The 12,763-nt window shown below is 40.7% G+C and overlaps 1 protein-coding gene across 1 annotated transcript in view; it reads left to right on the top strand.

The window, feature by feature from the left end:
- FOCAD (focadhesin) overlaps positions 1-12,763 on the top strand; it is a 253,346-nt gene that overhangs the window by 68,114 nt on the left and 172,469 nt on the right. The gene's annotated exons all lie outside the window — the stretch shown is intronic.

Below are 12,763 nucleotides of genomic sequence, written 5' to 3' on the forward strand. Positions count from 1 at the left end.
ATCTAATGGATCCGGAAATGACCCGGAAGTATAACTCCGTAACCAGGTTACCATCTATACTACAGCCCATCCAAATGTTTTATATTTCTTTATATTGTTTTATCCTGCGATTTTTTAATTTATGTATATATATGAATTGTATATTAATTTAGTTCTGTCTCCGAGCATGTCTTTGAGTTTGATATTACTGTAATTGCAAGTGAATCAATTCCATATGGTAATTACCTAACAGGAAGTATGGGTATAAATACCCCTAAGGCACAACCTAAGAGACACCTTGATAAAGCTGACGGGGGTCAGCGAAACGCGTAGGTGCCTAGTGGATTCTTGCCCAATACCTGCCTGCCAAACATTCGAGACCAGAGGTTTACTATACCAAGGAGAAAGTACCACCACCATTCGGGATTTACAATCTTCACCGCTTCAATTGTAGAGGTCGTACCTTCCGTGGGTAAACTTTGCCCTAATTCAAAGAAGGACTTCATCTTTATATCCACCTCCAGCGGCCATTCCCATCATTGTGGTTCACACTTGGACTTCTCCATGGGACTCTGAATCGTCTAATGCAGGTTATATGATACACCCAAAATCCACTTTATCAAGTTTTGCTTTTTAAACTACCATTTTTTTATGATATAATTTTATATCCGGATAAATGTATTTTTTATGTGCCATTAAATTTGTTACTATTTTCTATTAATTGATTCACTTGTTGCTAATTGTTTGAACCACTCCAGCGCTGCTAATCCGTTTTTCTATTGTGCAATTTCCCAAGGGAACTGACTACTCCCTACATAGCAGCTGCTTAATCTCTTGAGAGAACAGCCGGTGGAAAGCGCTCCCAATCAACTTAGGTTGATTTTTCTTTTTCTTTTTGTACCAAGTCCAAGGAGCAGCTACCATGAGCTGTTTTCTCAATTTTAATGATAGACATGCTCGCAGACAGACATATTTTTCGAAATGGGATAGACCTAATGATTGTGATGTTGAGATTGTTAATAATTTGAAAGATGATTTCTTTCTTCTGGAGGATTTGCTAAAATCCGAAACCAAACATTGGTTAGACGGAACAAACCTCCAGAAATATTTGGATAAAAAGATGGTCCCAAGAGGACTCCGTCTGTTCAAACCTTCCATCTTTAATGGAGACACCAGTTTCCAGGAAAGATGGGACGCATTATTGGACAGATGTTCACTGAATTTGGTTGAACTAGTTATTGAATTTAGAGTTCATAAAACCAAAATCCTAGAACAACAAATAGAGACTCTGAAAACCAAACTTGAGTCGTTTAAAAACACAAATGAATTCAAGGAAAGAGATCAGGCATTAATTGAAAAGGTTACGAAATTTGAACAAAACATTATTGACAATAAGTGCAATAAATTCCAACGAGATCTGGATGATTATAAAACAGGAAACATTAGATCCTATAGAAATAAAGGGAAAACAACCCGAAATAACACAAATGAAAAACAATCAGAGAGAATACAGAACATTAGGGTATATGACAACGAAAAAAATTGGGGCCCTAATAAAGATCGCCCCTATAGAAATAATTCCTTTAGAAAAAATTCATATAGACAACGGGAGGACCCTGAGAGAGACAGTAGAAATTATAAGAGAAATTATCACCATAACGCACCTAATAGAGATTTGGGAGCGAGACCAAAAAATTCCAGTCATAAAAATCGTAGAGACCATACTTATGAGGAGAAAAGGGATTCAGTTTTTTTAGATCCCCGCCAAAAAACAAGACCGCACTTAGAGAAGGACAACCAAGAAGGGACACCAAAGAGACGAAGGTTCTCAAGTGGAGAGGAAGAAGGGGGGGCAAGAAAATACAACTAAAAAGAAAAAAGAAAGAATCATCCACCTCCAACCATAACAAAATAATTTTTAACCTCTCATCAAGATTACTAAATCAAGATGAAATGAATCTGCTTAATAAAGGTTTAAAATTTTCCCCATCCACCCCTGCTAATCTGTTCACTCTCTTTGTAGAGTTGAACAGATTTGTTAGAACATTATGCCGACAAAAATATTTCGCCAATAAAAAACTCAATCAAAGGGATGAATCAGCGGCCCCCATATTACTAGATAGTACAGACGATGTGGCCCTTATGTCTTTAATGGATTTGCTCCAAGAAAACCCCTCACCAGCAAAAGCTAAAAAGATTTTTAACATAGACAAGTCATCGATTAGGATGAAGTCAGATTTTTTTTCCTATTAAATGCAAGGGGACTTACATTGAAAGTTTTTATAAAACTACATTAAATGAATTTAAATCCTTGTGTACCAAACCCAATAAAAATAAATCCACCTATAACAATAATCTTACAAGGAAAGAGAAAGCTCTACTTGAGGATCTTATGAAAGATACCTCAATAATTATAAAACAAGCAGATAAAGGGGGGGGGATCATCATACAGGACCAAGTGGACTATGTAAGTGAGGCTATGAGACAGTTAAGTGATGGAGCTATATACCGACAATTGACCTCGGACCCTACCACCAGGTTCACCAAAGAACTTAGGGTGTTATTGGAGAAAGCCCTCACTGACAATATAATTTCGAAGGATGAATTTCGTTTTCTTTATACCGAGCACCCCGTTATTCCTGTTTATTATCACCTCCCCAAAATCCACAAATCAATCACTGCACCCCCTGGACGTCCTATTATTTCGGGAGTGGGTTCTTTGACTTCTAATTTATCCCATTATGTAGACACTTACCTTCAAGCACGGGTGTCCACACTGAGGTCTCACATCAAAGACACGACCCACTTCCTCAATTTGATCAGGGATATTAAATGGAAGGAGTCATACTCATTCATGACCCTTGACGTACAAAGCCTCTACTCCAATATTCCACACAATTTAGGAGTAGAGGCAATCAAAAAACGTCTGGAAGAAGATGGAGACCTCAGTGAGGACCATACACGATTTATTTTGGATTCTATTTCCTTTATCCTGGGTCACAATCACTTTATTTTTCTTGATCAACATTATTTACAGGTGATGGGAACGGCCATGGGGACCAGATTCGCCCCCAGCTACGCCAACCTCTACATGGGGGAGGTCGAGGACACCCTAGTGTGGGGAGGCGGCTGGGGTGCGGAACTGGTCCTCTATGGCCGTTATATAGACGACTTATTTATTATTTGGGATGGGGATCACCACTCTGCACTATCTTTTGTTTCTCAACTTAACACTAACCAATTTAATTTAAAGTTCACCCACACTTTTCATAAAACCAAAATTGATTTTTTGGACATAAGTCTGGATATTAGGGACAACCAAATCCAGACTTCGAATTATCAAAAAGATACAAATACAAACTCATACCTGCACTTTCATAGTTCACACCACCCCAATTGGATAAAAAATATCCCCAAGGGTCAGATGCTTCGTTTAAGAAGAAACTGTTCCGAATTGACCACCTATGAGGAACAATCTAAAGATCTCAGTAGAGCCTTCGTAACACGTGGATATCCGGAACCCCTGGTTGAAGGGGCGAGGGATGAGGCCAAAAAACAGAATAGAGACTCTTTATTAAAGGGAAAAAAACGGAATAACCCTAATAGTGAAAATCCAGAAACCCAACATAATGATGTAAACAAAATTGCATTTATTTCAACCTTTAATTCTCAATATAAAGAGGTGAGAAATATTATCCAAAAAAACTATAATATTTTGAAACAGGACAACACACTAAATGAAATTCTCCCCCCCAAACCAACTTTTATTTACAAGAAAAATAAATCCCTTAAATCAATACTAGCACCCAGTGAGCTAAAAATAACCAAGAATATTAAAGAAACTATTCCAATAGAGTCACCTACGATGTGGCTCCCACAAAAAATCACAGGTTGTTACAAATGTGGGAAAACCTCATGCATAACCTGCGGGTTCATACAGAACAGAACCCTGAATATTTCACTTGATGAAGACTCTAAACCCACTGACATTAGGGGGTTCATCAACTGTAGTACGACCTACGTGATCTACCTCCTCTGTTGTGGATGTGGACTACGTTACGTAGGTCGTACTACAAGAGCTCTTAAAACCAGATTTCTGGAGCACCGTAAAAACATTTTAAATAAAAATCTCCTTCACAGCGTATCGAGACATTTTGCAGAATGTCACGATGGTAACCCAGAAGGACTCAAACTCCTGGGCCTTGAACATATAAAAGCAACAACTCGGGGGGCAATAGATTTAAGACACTTTGTTGTCAAGAAATTTATTGGATATTTAAATGTAATTCACTGTTTCCGAAGGGACTGAACGACTCAATGGAGCTGAATATTGTTCTATAAATCACCATCACATACATATACTGCTCCCTTCCCTGTCTATATGTAGGATATTCACCATATATAGAAAACCTCTGTCTTCATCATAGATAACATCCCCGAATTATCAATGCAATGAATGTTCACAAATAAGTCTCATATTTACAGACCATACTTATGAAATTCAATCTCCCTTTTTCTCCTTCCTTTGTCTTTTATATTTATATTTATTTTTATTTAATGTTCTTTATGGAATGTCTTTTGCATAAATGTATAAATTTATTGGAAAGTGGTATGAGGACATCCCTTTGACGATATATTTTTGTCAAAAGTTTCCCATAATGTAACCTGATGAAAGATTAAACTTGATTGATGATAATTAAAAACTAAAAATTAAAAATGAAAAATAGCAAATGAACTAAGAAAATTTCTCTCTCTATAAAACAGTCTGATCTGAAACAATTGCTCTTGTTACTCTAAGATTAAGAAACTTGGATAGATGTGCTCCTAATTAAACGATTTGTTAATTTATACGTATATAAACAAATACTGCATACATCTGGGTAACACAAAACTCCTCCAAAGTTTTGCGTTCCACTCCTCACACGTTTCCGCGTTCCAAAGCAGGATCAAACGGAAATGAATATTTATAGCGATGCACCTAGTATGATCTGGCACGCAGGAAATAGACTGAGCAGTGAAACGCAGACATTCCAAGGCCAATGAAAAAGTGGCGGGGAATAGTTATTGAGACGTACAGACAGGCCGTGACATCTCTTCCGGCGCCTGAAACGCAAACATTCCCCGGCCAACGAAAAGGTGGCGGGGAATGATTATTGAAACGTACTGACAGGCCGTGACATCACTTCCGGCGCTTTTGGTCTCCGAAGTTAGTGTCTGAGAACGGACTAATACTAAAGACGGGGGAATGATCACTAAACAAAAGGTATGCACGCAACCACCCCGGCTAGTCCATAGATATTATAGAATATCACATAGACCGAATAGTACTTATCCATTGTGTTCAGTAATAATGTTTTACTTCCGGGACGCAAACTACAACGTAACGTCATTTCCTGCTTATGATAAATTGGGTATATGACCATAATAGGTCCCATACAAAGTTTTGTAATGCATGTCTCCTCTGATTTAATAAATTCTATTAAGGGCAATGTACTTAAATGGTTCGTAGTGTTTCTGATGAAATTCTTTTGAAATGTTATGATCTAATGGATCCGGAAATGACCCGGAAGTATAACTCCGTAACCAGGTTACCATCTATACTACAGCCCATCCAAATGTTTTATATTTCTTTATATTGTTTTATCCTGCGATTTTTTAATTTATGTATATATATGAATTGTATATTAATTTAGTTCTGTCTCCGAGCATGTCTTTGAGTTTGATATTACTGTAATTGCAAGTGAATCAATTCCATATGGTAATTACCTAACAGGAAGTATGGGTATAAATACCCCTAAGGCACAACCTAAGAGACACCTTGATAAAGCTGACGGGGGTCAGCGAAACGCGTAGGTGCCTAGTGGATTCTTGCCCAATACCTGCCTGCCAAACATTCGAGACCAGAGGTTTACTATACCAAGGAGAAAGTACCACCACCATTCGGGATTTACAATCTTCACCGCTTCAATTGTTGAGGTCGTACCTTCCGTGGGTAAACTTTGCCCTAATTCAAAGAAGGACTTCATCTTTATATCCACCTCCAGCGGCCATTCCCATCATTGTGGTTCACACTTGGACTTCTCCATGGGACTCTGAATCGTCTAATGCAGGTTATATGATACACCCAAAATCCACTTTATCAAGTTTTGCTTTTTAAACTACCATTTTTTTATGATATAATTTTATATCCGGATAAATGTATTTTTTATGTGCCATTAAATTTGTTACTATTTTCTATTAATTGATTCACTTGTTGCTAATTGTTTGAACCACTCCAGCGCTGCTAATCCGTTTTTCTACTGTAACGGAAACTGCTGCGCTATATAAGACACTGTAACGGAATCTGCTGCGCTATATAAGACACTGTAACGGAATCTGCTGCTCTATATAAAACACTGTAACGGAAACTGCTGCGCTATATAAGACACTGTAACGGAATCTGCTGCTCTATATAAGACACTGTAACGGAAACTGCTGCGCTATATAAGACACTGTAACGGAAACTGCTGCGCTATATAAGACACTGTAACGGAATCTGCTGCGCTATATAAGACACTGTAACGGAATCTGCTGCTCTATATAAAACACTGTAACGGAAACTGCTGCGCTATATAAGACACTGTAACGGAATCTGCTGCTCTATATAAGACACTGTAACGGAATTTTCTGCGCTATATAAGACACTGTAACGGAATCTGCTGCGCTGTATAAGACGCTGTAACGGAATCTGCTGCGCTGTATAAGACGCTGTAACGGAATCTGCTGCGCTGTATAAGACACTGTAACGGAATCTGCTGCGCTGTATAAGACACTGTAATGGAATCTGCTGCGCTGTATAAGACACTGTAAAGGAAGCTGCTGCGCTATATATAACATGCTGACAGCTGTAAATAAAGATAAATAAATAAAGATAGATAAATATATATACAGCATAAATAAAGATATATACAGTACAGCAGGCCAGGGCAGCAGCAGAAGCCAGAGATTCACTAACCCCCCCTCCCCCCCCCCTCCCCACCCCTCGGGCTCCACAAAACCAACAAAAAAACAAGCTTACTATGTTTATTTTAAGAACGTTTAGCTGTAAAAAAAAAAAAAAATCCACCTTGAATTACTGAATAAGGCACGGGCAGCAGCCAGCAACACACCTTCTCATCCAGGCTACAGCCAGCGCTTGGGAAGGCTGGTGATGACGCTGCTGTAGCCAGGGAGGAGGGAGGGGGTCAGAGACAGGTGACTCTCTGGCTGCCGCAGTGCCGCTGGGAGGAGTGTGACATTGTTGTCACTCACTAGTGCTGCTACGCTGGCTGCCTGCGCTGCCCGGAAGCCAGACCGAGCAGCAGCAGCAGCAATTCACAGGCAGCCGTGGCTGTCAGCCCGCCGCCCGGCCTCACCGCCCGTGACGCTTGGCGGCGGGGACCGGGCGAGCAGGCTGGGCAGGAGGGGAGGCAGGCGCCGGGCAGGAGGCAGACGCCGGGCAGGGCAGCCGCCGGCGCTGCCCGCCCCGGGCGTACGCCACAATAGTGGCAGCCTAGCAGGGACCATTTGCGGAGGGGGGCGGGCCGGCGGCGCCAGCCAACCAATTGGCGCCCGGAGCAGGAGCTCCGGTGGCTCCGCCCTCCCTACGCCTCTGCTGAGGACGGGCTAATAGCCTCTGTCTCATTTTCGCACACTTCAATATTTCATTAAATATTGAAATGTGCGAAAATGGTTTCAATAAATTTCATATTAGTTGACAACAATACGTGTGTAGAAGTCGGGATTGGCTAAAGCATATTTTAGCTGGTGACCAGGTATTTTTGCTTTAAAGATGCCCAAACTTTCCCTGTTCAAACTGAGTGATGGTATTCTTATCTTAATAAGAGATTACATATGCCTGCAGAAGGGCCTTGAATTTCATATTAAAACTTAGAGTGGTAGTGATACAACTATCTTTAAAATACGTACAGTATGATCTATGCTTTGGCTCGATATAGTCTATTATTGACTCAGTATGTTATAGGGACATGGTCGCTAGGTCCACAGTAAGTATGAAGGTTGACATACATTCGGTCAACCACTAAATGTCAACAGGGTTTAGGGCTACACATGAAATAGGTAGACACGGTTGGAATGTCTACACAATCATTAGGTCGACAATGGGAAGGTCGACATGAGTTTTTGAATTCTTTTCTTTTTTAAATCAGATGGTATTTCATACCCTACCATCCACTTGGGCTTGGAGGGAGTATATAATAGTGCCTAAAGCATGGCGAGTCCAGCGGTACACTGATATGGTGACATTCGGGACAAAAAAAAGGGAAAACTCATGTTGACCTGTTGACTGTCAGCCTTCACATTGTCAACCTGTCGACCCTTGGTGGTCAACCTAATGTATGTCAGCCTTCATACTGTCGACCCTATGACCCATACCCATATTATACAGGTGGGGGAGGGGATTGACATGGGCAGTCAGGCTGTAGATGAAGGGGATTAGTATGCAGGAGGGCACAGTTCAGGTGCATACACACAGTGTACAGTATATGCACAGCGATGTTGGAGGAAAACACTGTTTTCACCCTTTCAAGCGATTTCCGCGGTGCTGGACTGCTTTCACCACCAGCAGATGAGCAGTAACGGCAAGGGAATAATGCAGGAACCGCGCATCAGTGCTCATTGCCGGGCCATACACACTGGGTGGCTTCTGAGCCCATAGCAACTCAAATGGTAAAAGTGAGCACTTTCAGCTAAAAATCTTGCAGTGTGTATGGGCCTTTAGACTGGGAGGATCATGTTTAAGTGTGTGTGTGTGTGTGTGTGGGGGGGGGGGGCGTAATGTTAAGAAGACTGTTGGAACCAAGGGTGCCATATTATTGATGGTATACCTGTGTTTGAATATTATATAGACCATGGGTCCTCAAACTGCGGCCCTTCAGATGTGGTGAAACTACAAATCCCAGCATGCCTTGCCACAGGTTTCCTATAAGGGAGTGTTAAAACTGTGGCAAGGCATGCTGGGAATTGTAGTTTCACAACATCTGGAGGGCCGCAGTTTGAGGACCCATGATATAGACAATACAGTAATCAGGTTTTAGTGTGCATGAGTCGCAAGTGCAGCAGAAAAAGCAGTGCGGATTGAATGACATCCGATAACATTCAGACAATTAGTGTTCATTCTAGCACCCGCCATCTATGAAAACCCATGCAGTTCCTGTTCCCTGCCTGGGGTATCGCTGTCTGCTGTGGTGTTTCTAGCACAGGTCTGGTTTGCATATCAGTGCTGATATACAGACCACACTGTGCTAGCACTACAGCAGACAGCGACACCCCAGGCAGGGAAGAGGAACTGCATGGGTTTTCAAAGATGGCGGGTGCTAGAATGAACACTAGACCATGGTGAAAACGTAAAATGAACAGCTTTTTTCAGGCGTTCCCAAGATGACCATGTGACACATCAATTAAATTACATGTTGCCACCATTTTTAACACAATGATTAAAAATGTAAATAATACTGGAACCTTTTGAAGTCATCGCTGATTACGGAAGGACAGTATTTGAATTCATATAGGCTGCAAGCGTTTGTCATTAAAGTAAAGTTTTTACAGTATTTTGGGGTATAGAAAAATTTATGAATTGATTTTTTGTGTCTTAATATTTTATAGAAGGTAGAAAAAAAACATTTTTAGCTGTTATCTGCAAGTTCTAAAATCCTCTCCCATAAATGCAACACCTCATTGTCCCATATCATTTAACCCATTATGGAGATTTTTAGAGAAATTTAATTGAAAACACACATCTCTTTATCAGCCAAAATAAGCTATTTACACCCCTCCAAGTGACTGATTATTCATTGGAAGGACTGCACCAAAGGTTCTGCATTGGTACCTTTTAAAATAAAGATTTGCCTACTTTTTCACCTGCTTAGGGGCTGAGCACAAATTAATGTTAACTTCCTCAGACAGGAGCGGTTTAGTTTTTTTGTTTAATGTGTTTTACATACTATCATACAATTCTGTTTTTAAAAAGACAGTATTTTATTGTCTCTTTTTTTACACTTTTACAGCAGTATTGAATTACTGTACCTGCGGCAAAGTACCCCTGGAGAAAATTGGAGGTAGCCTTGGGCTTTAATGCCAAGCACTATTCAACTGTTAGGTTCTGAAGGCTTAGTGGCGGGTGGCGCTCATGGAACAAGCACCAGGATGGGAGCAGGTTTAATCACCATTTTGCGGGTGTCCGCGGGCATCAGCGCTGAAAGCTGGGTGCAGCTAACTCTTGGATCTAACATGTGTCCTCTTTGCAGGAGGGCGCCATGTTGGAGTCCGGATTAATCTATTTTCTCCTGTTTCCTCTTGTTCTGAGCGGTGCAGTCCTTTTCCTTTTAAGGGATCAGGTTTCCAGTGCCAGTGCTTCTAGTTACTAATAGAGATGTGCAGGTTCTGATTTACTCTGATTTACTCTGATTTCAAAGCAGGATCTTTTTGGCTATCCCAAATCACATGACAGTTGTTGACAGTTGATAGCCAATAAGATCCTGCTTTGAAATTAGAGTAAATCAGAGTAAATCAGAGCCTGTACATCTCTAGTTACTAACCTTGGTTAGGTGCTGCACACCTGAGCTCCCAGGTTGAACCCTCGCTGCCCCTGTGGAGCTGCTTTCATCTGTTTATTGGACTGCCCGCTTCCCACTCACTTTTTCGCCACGTTGGTGCCAACCCAGCTTGAGAGGGTACTTCGGTCCTGGCAGCCTCTCCCCCTTCGGTACCCTGCATCCTCATTTTCAAGTCACAGCCAGCAGTCTTCAGTGTTTTTCAATCATAGCCACAGTGTCTTTTTCAGTACCCTCCTTGTTTATCAAGCCACAGTCCCAAAGTCTTTACAGTATTCTGCATCTTTGTTTTCAAGGCACAGCCGCCAGTCTTTACAGTGTCCTTTGTCCTCACTTTCCAAGTTACAGCCACAAGTCATTAAAGTACTCTGCATCCTTGCTTCTCAAGTCACCACTGTAAGTCTTTACAGTATCTTCCTTTATCGTTTTCCAAGTCACGGCCTCAAGTCCTCAGATCTGAGTTCAGTACAATTTTTTGGGGTAAATGGGCAAAACCATGTGCACTGCAGGTGGGGCAGATGTAACCTGTGCAAAGAGAGTTACATTTTGGTGGGGTGTGCTGAAACTGAAATCTAAATTGCAGTGTAAAAACAATGCAGCCAGTATTTACCCTGCACAAAAACAAAATGGCTCACACAAATCTAACTCTCTCTCTATACATGTTACATCTGCTCCACCTGCAGTGCACATGGTTTTGCCCATTTTCCGAACAAATTTGTACTGAGCTCAGGTCTGAATAAGGCCAGGGTTCCTTGTTTACTCTTTCTGAGTGGAATCCTCCAATACCGATCAGCCCCTCCACAGATCCAGTCCCCAAAGCTCCTTATGACCAGAGTCATTATCAGTAGTGCTGGTGTTTTTCTCTTCATATAGTTCCTATCCGTAATTAAATAAACTAAGCATTCTCGCGCCATCTCCTGAGAGTCTAGTTACGCCTGTTAACATAATGTGCTAAGTAGGTTAGCAATGGTTAATGGGCAATAACTCACGAAATTCATAAAAAAAAGTTCATGGATTTGTGCATTAAGATGGTCCTGGCACCCATTAACTTTTAACAGGGACTTTAACAGGGACTTTTTTCTTAAACGTTAAGGCAGATGGAAAAAACCCTGATAACTGTTTGCTTTAGATCTACAGTAATTGGGTAGCCTCAGGGTATCAATTAGTCTGTGGTTATCTGGCGCTGCTCGTTGAATTCCCCCCATATAGCCTATTAACATAAGGCATTTTTATTATATTACCTAATACAAGCATGGTAAAATATAGCTTGTACCTTTTTAAATGACTTGACATGGTCATCTACAACACAACTTATATCATACAAAGCACACGGCATTATCTTGTCTTTGATTTGACATGTTTGTGCAGGTTATAGGAGCATCATAGTTAGTGTTCAGTACCAGCTCTATTGCCAGACTTTCTGTCCAGGTAATTTAATTAATGAATGTGCACAGCCATTTCACTGGACCTCAGTTATAATGTGCCTATAATTTCCACCGTCATTTTTAACAGTACACCTTTATTCTTTAATATACCAATAACTTTATTTTAGTTGTGCACATGTGTATTGCTGATCAGTTATCTTTTAGACCTTTCTTATTTTTAAAGGCTAGTGAATTTGGAATTAAAATATTCACTTCAGACCACCCTGCATCTGAGTTTGCTGCTGGACTTTATCCTTAATTTTCCTTTCCAGAGGCTTCCCATGTGCAGCATAGAGTGACAGCAGGCCTAGTGTACACAGCCGGTGGATATCAAGGAGGGGCTATGAAAGCTGCTGAAGTGTTATTGTCAGTAGCTGCCAAAATCAACTTCACATATAGTGTACAAATTGGCACACACTACAAAGCAAGCTGAGCGCTGTCTTGGGATCTTCCTTCTCCGCATAACAATATGTGAAATATTATAGCTGAAAAAATTCAAGGAGTTTAGTGTTACCAAAAGGCTGTAAATCAATCAAGTTATACTATTAAGTAACACACGTTTCCTCTTGAAACCTTTTTAAAAGGAGAAGGTGACAGAGCGAAGGTGTGCTGCCATCATTACACTTTCTAGCAAGTCCACCAAAAGAGAATATCCGTAGAATGACCATGGATCTTGAACTACCTAAATTGTAGAAGATTGTAATCCCTGTGTCACTGGTTACATAAGAATGTATAATTGAATGTTGATTTGGTACGCTTCTTTGTTTGACT

Source organism: Crinia signifera, chromosome 1, assembly GCF_055691185.1.
Source record: "Crinia signifera chromosome 1, ASM5569118v1, whole genome shotgun sequence".
NCBI lineage: Eukaryota > Metazoa > Chordata > Amphibia > Anura > Myobatrachidae > Crinia > Crinia signifera.